Below are 13,803 nucleotides of genomic sequence, written 5' to 3' on the forward strand. Positions count from 1 at the left end.
GTCAGCACTGACACGGAGGTTAGAGACAGGAAATTGGGGCAGAGTCCTGGGTAGAGGGATAGAAGTTTTACTTTACAAATTCAGACTGTCTTTCCCATCTGATTCCCTGTTTTCCCTTTTTTTCTTCTCCTGTCTACCGGATGCACAGGAAACATACACACAATACCCACAATGAAAAAGAACAGCGTGCTATTGAATCCTTGATCCATCTTCTCAATTCCAAAACTCTCTCCCTTTTCCTGAGGCTGAAGAAAAAAGATACTCAAAAAGAACTCATTTGACAGGCAGGCACGCAGGAGAAATGTCATAGACCCTTTACCTGTCTTTAGGGTTTCTGCAATCTCCGTGCATATTGCTGACGGGAGAAAGGGCAGCAAACGAGAAGAAAAGCACTTTGCACTTCGCTCTTCCCAAGCAGCCTCACTTACACCAGCATCCTTCCCATCACTGTCCCAAGGGGCCTGTGGCATTCCATGTGTCACACATACAGTAGACATGCACGTGTGTGTGCATATGCACACAGATGATAACGCGCACACTCACACATATGCCCAGCGCTCATGCAGATCCACAGCACACAAGCACACACACAATATACACACGGTACCCATGCACCCATGCGTAACCCAGAAGGTGGTTCTTGCTCTTACTGTAACCTTAAGATTTTGGCAGTTCTCGTGAGCTCCCACACATGGCAGGATCACATTTCCCCATGGCCTCAGTGACGTGGCTGGGGCAGATTTATTGGGCTTACCAGAGAGAGAGAGAAAGAGAGACAGAGGGCAGAAAAGTCTGCTGTGCGATGATCCCAGGCAGATTCATCAGGGCCGAGACAGAGGGATCCGCAAGACGGGTTCCTTTGGTGAGAACTGGCAAATACTTGACTGGTCATTTGTTGGAGCACTGAAGCATACACTTCTTCCAAATGTTATCTCCTTGGAATTCACCGAAAAATAAAAGGAATCTGGGGGACTTCCCTGGCGGTCCAGTGGTTAAGCTTTTGCCTTCCAATGCAGGAGGTGCGGATTCGAACCCTGGTCGGGGAACTAAGATCCCACATGTCTCGTGGCCAAAAAACCAAAACATAAAACAGAAGCAATAAGGTAACAAATTCACTAAAGACTTTAAAAATGGTCCACATCAAAAAATTCTTAAAAAAAGAAAAAAGGAATTTGCAGGCTGAGCCCCCAAACACAGAAAACACACATACATGCATGCACACACGCAGACATATATATACCTACATACATGCCTACCCAGAATCCACAAGGACTCTGAGAGGAATTGGGGTGTGGAGGTGGGTTCCCCTGGGTTGCCCTCTCTCCCCACTGCAGGCAGAACACAAGAGGCAGCCACCTAAAGGCAGGTTCAGCGGGCCAAACCGTCACGCCCGAATCCCCTCCAGGGCAGCCAGGAGAGCAGAAGCCCCATCCTAACCGTTTTTGTTTTTCTGGCTCTGCCACGTGGCTTGTGGAATCTTAGTTCACCCACCAGGGATCGAACACGGGCCCTCAGCAGTGGAAGCGCGGAGTGCTAACCACTGGCCCGCCAGGGAAGTCCTGAAGTTTGTTTCTAATGCAGCATGTTTTCTGGGGCAACAGAATTTTCCACGCGGCGGTCAGTTAGCTGTGTCCCAAAGGAATGGCGCCTGTTTGCATTCATTTCCGAACATGAGCACGGGTCCTGGGAGCACCTGTCCAACTGAGCCTCCCAGTGTTTGGTTTCCAAGAGCAACGTAGCATTTACCTGGGGCTTGAAATTCCCAGAAGGCCCAGGATATGGAGAGGTTTCAGACTGGTTTTCTCCAAATCATACCGTTTTTTAAAGGTCTGTTTATTACGAAGCTGGCCTCAAAGCAGACTGATCAAACACAGACCCACTGAAAAATCTGCAAGAATTGACGATTTTTTTTTAGCGTGGGGTTTTCAGGGTGGGATTTCTGGGGAGTGGGAGGGAAGCTACCCAGTCAAGATAAACTCCTGAAGAGGCAGGGCAAAATTCCCTTCTCAATTACCAGCTTTTTGGTTTTTTTTTAAATGACAAAGTCACACAAGAGAGGAAATGAAAAGGGAAATTTTTAGACTTCTCATCCGTCCAGAAAGCCCCGGGTCTGTTTCAGAACCCCGTCAGGGTAACTGTCGCCTGCGGTCACAGCACTGCAATCCCAGGAGGCCTTGCGTCACTGGCCATTATATATCAATAAGGAACTACAATCACCAAACCACAAGCCAGCTTCTTTTCTGAGCCCACATGTTGCTTTAGAGGGTTTTTGAACAAGAGACTTTCCTGTTTTTGAAACCCGTGAATCCACAGGTCTTACAGGTTACTCAAATGATCTTATCACTTGCAGCACCCACTGGCATGGATTTCAAAACTGCCTCTGCCAGCCCTGCCCTCCCCTCGCTCCACAGACATCCATTTACTCACCAGAATCCTTATTTACACGATCGTGTTGCCAACTGCTGACACAGAAGAAAAACATACTAGTTATACATTAAGCTGGACGGTTAAAGTATCTGTGCCACATCCTATCCAAACGCTATTTATCCACTGACCAGAGGGCAGGATAACCACCCTGAAGAAAACCCAACAGAAACTGTTTTGCGGTCAGATCACTGCTCCCTGGTACAGCCATACTATTATTCATGCAAACACACACACACACACACACACACACACACACACACACACACACAGGCGGGGCGTGGGGGGGGAAGTAGTGGAAGAAATCATCACAGTTCATGGGAAACGATTATATTCATCCCAAGATGTGCGGCACATCTACTGGAAAATGTTAACTACATCCCAAACCACCAAATGAAGCTGCTGTCCAGATTGCTGGGAAATAAATGCAGAAAACTGTGAGGAGAGGGCTCCAAGGAACCTGGGTGAAAGATGTAAACCATCCAATCTCAATCCTCCATGGTACGCAAGTCAGACTTGTTTTTCTCTTGAGCAAACAGAAAGACTCAGATTACAGAGTGCACTGTAGAACGATGAGCTAAATCCACAAACAAACGTCTCTCTTTCCTGCTCAGCACAGCAGCTCGAGACAGATGGGCCAAACCTAACAACTGCCCTTGATAGCCATCTCCTGGTTTAACTTCTGCCCTGGCCGGGGGCCACTTGGCATTGCTCAAGCATTGCCTGCAGAATCCATCCTGAGCTCCATTGCTAGAAGCGTCTACCCTCCAGGCAAAGACCTGAAGCTACCAGAGGGCTTCTGGAAGGTGGTGCAGGTTCTGCTCTCAGTAACTGCCCAATCAGAGCGAAGATGAACAACAAAAACTTTATTCTGCAGCTGCACCCAGTGACTCTAAGCTGACTTCACAGAATCCACACGGCAATAATGAATCTAGCAGCCACTTATCTAACCTCACACTTTTTGGTCTTTTTGGGTTAGAATCAACACTTAGCTCATCAAAAACACCACACGTCGTCCAAAAAGAACCTGCTCTCGGTTTGAGAGTGCTGGTGCTTTGTTGATCTTATTTTGTTTTTCTGCATTCCAATAAATCTGCTAGCACTGAAATGTAGGGATACACACTGTAAGGCCATGATGCTGTGATTTTTATGTCTGAGGGAGGATTCCTTCAAAATATTAAAAAGTCTCTGTCTTGTGAAACGTTGAGTGTGAACAAGGCGCTACCGAAAAGTGTCAGAAGTAAATCTCTCAACGATTATGACGGGTCTACTGTGGCCTAGCACAATGCATCCTCAGGGGAAAAGACAATAAAATCAAAGAATTCCAGAGAATTCCAGACTTCCCACACAGGCCGAGTAGATATTTTTCATTGTAATCCTCACTGGCAAAGCATCTACTACGTTTTATGGAAAGCATCCTATTCTTCAAAAATGTTTTAAAAATAATCGCTTTTTCTTTCCTCCTCTGGAAAAGCCATGGCTATAAAACGAACATAAACGTTGAACAGTTTTCCGATCCTTTCAGACTGTGGTAATTTAGGACTCTTAGGCCTAAACAGTCTTGCCTGACTTACAGCATGCTAGACAATTACCCAAGCACCCTCTCACTTTGGCTGTGTGGACCATGGCTCTGTGCCCTCTCCCCAGGGGATAAACATTGCCCAATGAGGAAAATGTTGCCTCTCTCCTTTTACATCATCCCAGACACCCCATCCCCAGGCAGAGGCCACCAGGCCCGCCTCCAGGACTGTATGTTCCCTGCTATCCTGGGCCTTCTAGCTCAGATGCCAATGAGGGCACTAGGTAATGGGTATTTTTGACAAAGGACACTCCCATCACTTAAAGGGAGTTTTCCATTTGGGGTCATTACCAACCCCTGTCCACTCAGACCAACAAAGCACTGAGGAAAATAACACGTATGGGCAAATGTAAGATGTCGCCTTACATTTGTGTCTGTCAAAAGTTCCTCGTAGTATAGAGTGCTCACCTGATTTCTTTATTTTGAATAACAAAATACCTTGAAAGGCATTCAATCAATACAAGTCTGGGATGTTCATAGAGGTTCCCTAGAAGAAGTTGTATTTTTGTTAATCAAAGAAATTTAGAAGTTTTTGTAGTTATTCTTGAAGGTCAACCTCTAGTTTCAAGTATTAGATACTGTAAGCAAGTCTTTTAAAGCTCATTTTTTAAATTTTTTATTCTGAAAATTTTTAAATATATCAAAAGAAGAGCATATAGTAAAATGAAGCTCCGTATACCCACTGCCCAGATCACTAATTACCCAGTTTGTTCCATATTTGCCTCACTGGTCCTTTTTTTGTCTTTTATCTTTTTCTCCTTGCTGAACTGTCGCAAAGAAAATCCCAGACCTCATGTCATTTCAGCCCTTCATTTCATCGTTAAAGTGCATGAACACTTCCTTACATAGCCACGACCCCATGAAGGTCCCTTTTTAAAGCAGGACAAGAAGAAGTCAGCTTTATCACAAATAGATACTGAGCTTGAGATAACATTTCCAGAGACTGCAACATATAGACTCAAAAATACGCGGGCAGAAGCAAGATGGTGTGTCCTGGAAGACTGAGTGAGATTACTCAAAAGGGGGCTCGAGTGATGACGAAGACAGGTGTGATGAAGAATGTGGATAATGAGTAAAAAAACAAGGCAACATTCTAAATAAGTATATTTATGCATCAATTTAAAATAGGCATATAATTAAATCAAGAAATTAAATTTTATAACTAAAATTTGACTATTCCACTTGCATCATTAAAAGCGTACATACTCAAGCCAGCCAAGAAACACACACACACACACACACACACAAAACTTTTGTAACTTGCTCATTGGGAAATGGGGCATTGCCTCATATCTGGAGTTGCATATATGGTATCTTCAACCCACTGCCTGCCAGCCCTGCCAAGACTACTCTTCTTAACGAGAGCATTTCTACTAGCGTCTGCTAGACGCCAAGCACGACGCCGAGCCCTGAATATATAATGCCCCTTATGTGCGTGCCAGCCCTCCGAGGGCATCCTGCTAGCCCCTCATTTTCAGAGGGAAGAAAACTGAGGCTTCAAGAAAGTGAGTTATTCTCCCAAGGAGAAAAAGATGGAACGTAGTCCGTTGTATGCCGCTGCCTCTGCAAACTCTTCCTTCTCTCCCTTTCTCCAAGCAGCCACTTTACTTTAGAACCACCCTGAACCACGTGGTAATACCAAGATTTCTATTTTATACTCAAATGAAGGAGACCTGGGAGGCTGGGAAGAGGGTTCAGTGCCTGCGTGATTCACAGTATAGCCATCACTCTACCTGTCGTCGCTGAATCATTGTTTCTGGCTATAATAGTCGGGGGATAAACAGTAGATGACGCCACCAAATGGTCTTGCTAATTCCGCTAAGACAACAAAACCAGCCAGAGCATTTGCAGAAAGGCTTGGCTGGAGGAGCGGCTAGATGCTCCCAAGTTTCCGTCCTCCTCTTTCTGTGCTCTGGTTGCTTTTGCCCCCTTGATGAGACATCTTCCCATTCAGGGAATCCTTGCCTGGTATCATTCCTTAACTGTGGGGTGATCCCCACCAAACCATTTAACCTTTCTTTACTGCAGTTTCTTTATCATTAAAATGCGATGTTTGAGGGCCACGGCTGCAACAGCCAAATACCATTATCCAATTAAGGTGAAAAGCACCGTATAAATGCTATAGAGGCTAGAATTTAAATAGTCACATATGGTTTCATGAAAAGCACTCCAGTGCATCAGCTAACAGTAAAAACATGCAGGAGTGAAATGATCTGGCTGGAAATGAACTGCAAACTGATAAACATTTAGTTGCTAATGCCGTGTTTATTATTTTTTTACTAGGATAAAAATTAACTTGGGCGGCCTTGGCCAGAACACAGATTGAACCCTACCATCTGGGTAGTGGAAACGGTATTTCTTTAGGCTCCGGTTACATGCAGGTTACCGCTGCCAGCTCCGATTTTATTTGTAAATAGGCCCTGGCTGTCCAGACAACAGAACTGGGGGAACCTTCTGGGAAGCACAATCAACCGAGCCAAAGTACCAAAAAGGTGTACCAAAAAGGTGTACCAAAAAGGTGTACCAGGGCTTCCCTCGTGGCGCAGTGGTTGAGAGTCCGCCTGCTGATGCAGGGGACGCGGGTTCGTGCCCCGGTCCGGGAAGATCCCACGTGCTGCGGAGCGGCTGGGCCTGTGAGCCATAGCCGCTGAGCCTGCGCGTCCGGAGCCTGTGCTCCGCAACGGGAGAGGCCACAGCAGTGAGAGGCCCGCGTACTGCAAAAAAAAAAAAAAAAAAAGGTGTACCAAAAAGGTGACTCTCTGGGGGGAGCTTAGGACACAGGGCCGCCCCCGCCATCCTCGGTTGTCCCGCATTTCCCACGAAACAGGTTGCCACACCAGCCGGGGAATTGCCTTCCGCCTGAGAAGCCGCCGCAGCCCGAGAAGGCAGCGCGGGCTGCGAGGCGCGCGCCTGCGGGCAGAGCAGAGAGCCCACGTGGGGCGCGCGCGCGGGGGTCTCGAGCGAGCGCAGGGGCGGGGCCGGGGCTCGGGGGCGCGCGGGGCCGGGGCCGAGGGGGCGCGCGGGGCCGGGGCCGAGGGGGCGGGCGGGGCGGGGGGCGAGCCTGAGCCAGCTCCGCGGACGCCGGCCGGGCCACGTGACCGCGCCCGCAGCGGCCCCAACTGCAGATGTCGTCCCCCTCCCCCGGGCACTCTTCCAGCAGCCGGCGAGCAGCTGGATCAGTTTACTTGCGCCCCAGCGCCCTGCACCAGCACGGGCTGAATTATTACTCATGGAAATCCCCTCCGTTTCAGGAAATCAGGTAGCTTTCAAACTCCCAGCAATGAATGGCCCTTTGGGTCAAGGGAGAATAGCAGACACACACACACACACACACACACACACACACACACACACACACACACACACACACACACACACACACACACACACACACACACACACACACACACACACGAAAACAGAAACAAAACAAAATAACAGACTGCAGGCTACAGGTTTCAAAACAGGCTGTTTGGTTTCTAGTAAATTAGAGGGAGTGGGCGGTTGAGGTTGGGGAGTGTGGTCTTCTTTGACGTCAGCAAGATGCTTCTCTCCCCATTTTCCCCTGCTTTCCCTCCTCTGTCTCTTTGGCCCGTCCACAGCCTCGTCGTCTTCCTCCCTCCTTCCCTCTCTATGTCAAGGAGACAGATGACATAGGGTAGCTCTGGAAAATTGCTCAGAGCTGTGCAACGGAGCTCGCAGGCTCAGAAAGTTCCCACATTCTCCAAAATGAAGGCCGTGGGGTTCGGCGGGTTGCGGGGTTCGGCGGGTTGCGGGGTTGATCGTCTGCCGCCGTCTCAATTAGCCGGCCCCAAATCCATGGGACTCGGGCAAGGAGGGGAAAGACGGCTGGAAAAGCAACAGCAGCCCTCACCGGCTGTTCATTCCTCCCTTCATCTCGCCCGATTAGCAGTTCTGTCTGAGGGAACATTCCTCCTATGGCAAAGAACACATTCTTGCCTCCAGTCAGCCTGAAATAGAATCCTGGAGAGCATGCGCTGCTGCAGCTGCATCCCGAGGCCCAGCCCCCGCTGCTGTGCAAGGATTTCTCCAGCAGCCCCCCGCCCCCGGCCCCGGCCTCTCCCCTCCCAGTTGTTTTTCCTATCCTCACCCAAGACAGCAGCAGCTGTCCCCATGTTGACACAGAACTATCTCGAATAAGCGTTCCAAGGCTAGGTAAGCATTTGTAGCCTGACCCTGCTATCTTTTTATTTCCCCTTTAAATTGCTTTGGAGGGGGGCATTGTTTCCAAAAGGGCAGCTGTGTCCACTCCACTGCAGGGTCGTGCCCACAGTCACATGGTGAGTGTTGGTGGAACGGGCAGTTCTCTGGGTGGCTTGTAATTGTCGTGTAGCCTCAGCAAGACGGCTTGCTGTAACACTGTAAGTCAACTCTACTTCAATTAAAAAATAATAATAATAAATAAAAAAATAGAAAATAAAATGCAGATTCTGATGCAACAGAGGAAAAAAAAAAAGACTACTTGGTTTCTAAAGTAACCTGACTCTCATTCTTTACCCGGCTCTTGAAAAGCAGAAATCTGTCCCAGGCCTCACATCAGGAAGCATGGCTCCAGGCAGGGTAGGGTGGGGAGCAGGCCCCAGGTTACACGTGGGCCTGATTTTCTCCACCAGGCTTGTGGTGGCTCCTCCCTCCTCCCTTCTCTGATCTGGAGAGCAAAGGCCTCAGAGGACCTTGGAACAGGGAGTGCTTTCTAAATCAGAGGCTGCAAATGCTCTCTGCCGGCGCTGAGTTCCGTGAAGAAGTCTACCAGTACTGAAAAAATACACGCACAAAAAATGGAGGGCACGTGCATCTATCTCTTCAGAAATTAGCCGTGGAACCAGAAAGACTAAAGACCCTTTCGTGTGTGTATTTGGGGGGCGGGAGGCGTGCATGGGAGTGTCACAAGCAGGTGACAGCACTTCCACAAGGGCACAGGCCCAGCGCACAGATCTCTTTGGCATGAGTGTTGGGAGAATGGATGAATGAGCAAGGGAATGAATGAGAGAAATGAATCTGGGACACAAGGAAAGCGAAAAGGAGCCCAAACTTTCTGGGAGGTGAGGAGGGGGTAGAGCATGTCGGCCAGAAAGAACCATTTGGTCTGAAGGAGAACAGACTTCTAAAGTGTAAACACAAAACGGATTCTGACGCAATAAGTGACAGTAACATTAGATGACATGGATTCAGCACGTCCCGTGTTCCAGATGTTGCCAGTGTCTTACACTGGCTTAGTCTGCGTGGCACCCTCCAGAGGTGGGAACCAGCTGGAGAGTCTGTCGGCTCTTTGGAGCACCAAGGAAGAGACTCCTGGACCCAGAGGGTTTAAGAGGACCGGAAACAGATCCAGCCAGTCCAAAGCATCCCAGGCATCTCTTCAAAGTCGGTCCAACCTGCCTGCCTAGTCTGGCCTCCACTGGCCACTGCTGAGAGAGGATGCTCGCTCTCCTGCCGACTCACCGGAGCGGAGACCTCTCAGGCAGGAACAAGATCTGATCTCTAGGCAGCAAAAGCTGGTCTGCCTCAACTCTGCTGCTCCCTCCTTCTCTCAGAAACACCAGACCTTCCGAGGAAGCCTCTGAGGCTCACTGACGCTCCCTCTGGGAACACTCCTGGCCCTGGCCTTGCTGGGTGACCTCTGGGCCCTCGGGGAAGCACCCTCCCACATCCTGGGACATTTAGGGACCCGGGTAAGCAGAAGTGATGCCACGGGGCCCCTCCTTGGGGGCCTCAGGGGGGCCTCTCCCACCTTTGAGAGAGGAACAAGAAACATAGGTTTCACCCAGCTGGAGTGTGTGTGTCTAGAAGTTCTCTTTTATTACATGTAAGCAGGCTCTCCATTCAACGTCATCACAAGGATCCTTTTCTTCACCTCTCGCTTCCACTCTGGGAAACACACCTTCTTCATTTTGGGCCACAGCAGGGGAAGCCTCTCGTTCGTGGTCTGCATGTTGCCTTACTGATTGCCTCTCTTTTATTCCAAACGTGCCGTATAGTCCTGGTGCCAGAGATGCACCCTTAATAATGCAGTCCTGCGAGGGCATAATTTGAAATCTCATCGTCTCGGGTAAAATGATTCCTGGACAGAGGTGGGTTGGAGGAGGAACTTGAACCGTCTGCTTCCTTCTGGCCACCAAGACAGAGCAAGGTGACTGTCCACCTTAGCTTCCTTTCCACTCCTCAAGCACCCTAGACACCCCCCCACACACACACACACACAAACATCCCGACAGCTGGGATTCCTGTCACCCGCCCTTGGACACTCCATTAAAACTTTGGACTAGCAGCAGGTCCTGGAACACTGCTCCGTAACTCGGCAGGTGTGTGATCTACCTAAACAAAAGGACAGAACAGTCAGCCACTGCCAGGTGGTTAAGCAAGGGCTTTGCGAAGCTGTTTGGCTAACAGCACACAGAGCAGTCTGTGCTCATGTAATGGGGCAAAGATGAAGCAGGTGCCCTAGAGTCCTCCTGACACAGCAAGTTGCCAGCCTCCGCTAAACACACACACACACACACACACACACACACTCGTGACCTCCAGTGTCCCTGAAAAGATGGCACAGGTCGTGGCCAGTGTATGCTCCCCACAGCCAGAGATGCCTGGCTCCTATTCTGGCTAGCTGCTCTCCTGAGTCTCGGGCTATTCTTCTGTAAAATGAGGATAGTAATGCCCCCTTGAGGGTTGGATACAATGCATATTAAAACTTCAGACTTAGAGTAAGCCCTTAATAACTTGAATCCAGAACAATCCAAAAGTGTCAGCAGCAGCAGTTGTCATTGTGGCTGGGTGCTAAAGACAATATTAGCTACAGTGGACGGAGCAGTTTTTATGAGCCAGGTGTGTTACATGCATTCTCCCATCTCGACTCACACTAGCCCTGCAAGGTAGGTTTTATTACCCTCACTTTACAAATAAGGACTCTGAGGCTCAGAGTAGTTAAGACACTTACCCAAAGTCACACAGCCAGTTAGTGGTAAAGTGATGGCTTACATCAAGGTAATGCATGCTTCAATGCATGCCGGCCCCAAAGCATGCTCCCGTCTCAGGGCTGTGCTGCCTCGTGATGCAGTCAGTAAAAGCAGAGCTCTGCTCTCTTTACAGGGCAACGCAGAGGAAATGCCAAGTGACTATGCAGAGGGCTGCAGCCTTGCACGTGGTGTGTGTGTGTGTGTGTGTGTGTGTGTGTGTGTGTACACATGCCCTCGGCCAAGGGCCACACTTTCAGCCAGCATACTGGTCTGCCAAAGGCCTGTCTTCAAATCCCGCCTATTGAAAAGCTCATCTCTGAGCTGGCAGGACAGGCCCTCAGCCTGGAACAAATGTAGGAAATAAACAAGGGCCATTCAAAAGGACTGAGATTCAAATGGGAAGTTCCTACACAGTAATAAAGCTCGATAAACCAAAGAGCCGAAGGCCTCAGAAAGCGTCAGTAGACGTTCAGGTAATGATCCATTTATTTTAAGTCGTTAGTAAGGGGGGGCAAGGGGTAAATCCAGTTCCTGTGTGGGCATCCTCGTCCCTTCTCTGAGGGCAGCGCCGGCAAGCCTAAAAGTGTTGGCTTGCACAGAGAGGTCACCCCTGGGGGAGCCACGGGCACCCGCTGGTGAAATATACTAGAAATGTGTCCGTGGGACAAGCAAGTTTTAACGCACGGACTCTGAATGATGAAAAGCACCCTTCTGCTCTTTGTACCTTCATACCCACTCCAGTTTCTCAAAGACGGAGACTCCTTTTGAGCTTTTCCTTCTTGGCAAAGCCACGCTTGTTAAGAAACCAGTATCCTAGAAACCGAAGTGGCCTTGGATGTCATTCTCTGTTGTGGCAGACTAAACTTTCCTTGCTGCATCAGACCCCGAAATATATCAACTGTGAGTCACACACCAGCAAAGGGGCCACTATTTGGAAGAGAGATAGTGTGGTGATATTTAGCAGTGGCTGGATCCTAGCAAATGTCAAGTGTTGCCTAATCACAGGGCATATTCATATGCATTACCTTCCAGATTATTGCTTGGTAGCTCTCGGGGTGGTTTCTTAACTGTCAATATTTACAGAACCAGGCACTTAACAACACAGGCCAAGTGGGCTGGATGTCTCCAAGGATGAGTCATGCCGAATAAAGCCTCCTATCTCGGGGCCACTGCTCCCTCCTCATTGGCTGGAGCGGACTCTAGTCATGGGGTTATTGAAAAGCATGTGCAGGGTTGCGGGCTCTGTTCGGTTCTCTGGAGGAACCAACATTTATGAAAACAAAGCATGGGAGGAGAGGGTGTGGGTTTGAAAGCATATAGAGCTGTCTTTTTTTGTCTGCTACCTAATAAATATAGCGCTGGGGCGAGGGGGAAGTGGCAGAGAGATGGCACCGAAGCCCAAATCAGTCTCCACTTGCAGCAAGACACATAATAAATACCCTTGAGTGACACCGAGGCCTTGGCTGGAGAAGGAAAAGTCACCTGCATCACACCAGACACACACCAAGAAAGGGGGTGCCACTGGGCTTTGAGTGAGACTGACCACCACCACTGGCTTCTTATTTGAATAAGCAAAGTAGACCATCGCCCAACCAGTCCAGGTAGAAACCCCCAGCTCCATTCAAGCACTGGAAGACCTTTCTTTGGGTTTTGAAAGCTTAGGTGTTCATCACGCATTTAAAATGCAGGTCAGGAATTCCTTGGCGGTCCAGAGGTTAGGACTCAGCGCTTTCACTGCTGTGGGCCTGGGTTGGATCCCTGGTCAGGGAACTAAGATCCCACAAGCCGCATGGCATGGCCAAAATTTTTTTTTTTTAATTAAAGTAAAATGCAGGTAACCTCTGGAGTTGGGCACACCTAAGGTCTCATCACGTAGATGCTTGGTGAGAAGCAGGAAGCAAGAGGGCAGGAATGGAGGGCCAACCAAGGAAGGAGAGCACTGCAGGAGGGAGTGGGACAGTCTTGCTTTTCCAGCCCTCAGACCATCCTGGAAGATGTTTGCCTGTACGTAGAAAAGAAAGGAAGCTTGTTTGCACATCAACATTAAATGAAGAAATGGCGGGCTTCCCTGGTGGCGCAGTGGTTGAGAGTCCGCCTGCCGATGCAGGGGACACGGGTTCGTGCCCCGGTCCGGCAGGATCCCACATGCCACGGAGCGGCTGGGCCCGTGAGCCATGGCCGCTGAGCCTGCGCATCTGGAGCCTGTGCTCCGCAACAAGAGAGGCCACAGCAGTGAGGGGCCCGCGTACCGCAAAAAAAAAAAAAAAAGAAGAAGAAGAAGAAGAAGAAATGCCACCACGCTTCAGAAACACCACGATCAGTACAAGTGACCATGTTGCAAACTTCACTCCCCCAGCATCTACAAAGAAGTTGACTGCAACCACGTGGGCAGTAAAATCTTTGCCAAAGTCCTCAGGGGACCCAGTACTACGCAACACGGGATCCGCTGGTCAACACTGATCTCCTAGAATCCCAGTTCCCTTTAAAATCAATGACCTAAGGGAGCATTGCAAAAGGGTCCCGTGAGGGGACAGGATTATTACTGAGTTGTGTGGTGCAAAATGTCTTTGATCAAAAAATCGTAGACACCATGGAAGAACGAGAAATATCAAGACTTACATACTGGGCACATGTGCGAATGGACTGAGCTTCTTAATAAGCCCAGCAGGTTTTTCGGTTTCTTTCTAAAGATTTATTTTTATTTATTTTTGGCTGCGTCAGGTCTTAGTTGCTGCGCGGGCTCTTCGTTGTGGCGCACGGGCTTCTCTCTAGTTGCGGCGTGCGGGTTTTCTCTTCTCTAGTTGTGGAGCGCAGGATCCAGGAAGC

The 13,803-nt window shown here is 49.2% G+C and overlaps 1 long non-coding RNA gene across 1 annotated transcript; it reads right to left on the reverse strand.

Annotated features, from left to right (window-relative positions):
* Positions 1-7,453: 7,453 nt before the first annotated feature.
* Positions 7,454-8,179, reverse strand: LOC132507217 (uncharacterized). The gene is made up of 2 exons (XR_009536092.1): positions 8,115-8,179; positions 7,454-7,939 (listed from the first exon to the last, which is right to left on the reverse strand). It is a non-coding gene; the product is annotated as an uncharacterized LOC132507217 (long non-coding RNA).
* Between the last annotated feature and the right edge of the window lie 5,624 nt (positions 8,180-13,803).

Source organism: Lagenorhynchus albirostris, chromosome 16, assembly GCF_949774975.1.
Source record: "Lagenorhynchus albirostris chromosome 16, mLagAlb1.1, whole genome shotgun sequence".
Taxonomy (NCBI): domain Eukaryota; kingdom Metazoa; phylum Chordata; class Mammalia; order Artiodactyla; family Delphinidae; genus Lagenorhynchus; species Lagenorhynchus albirostris.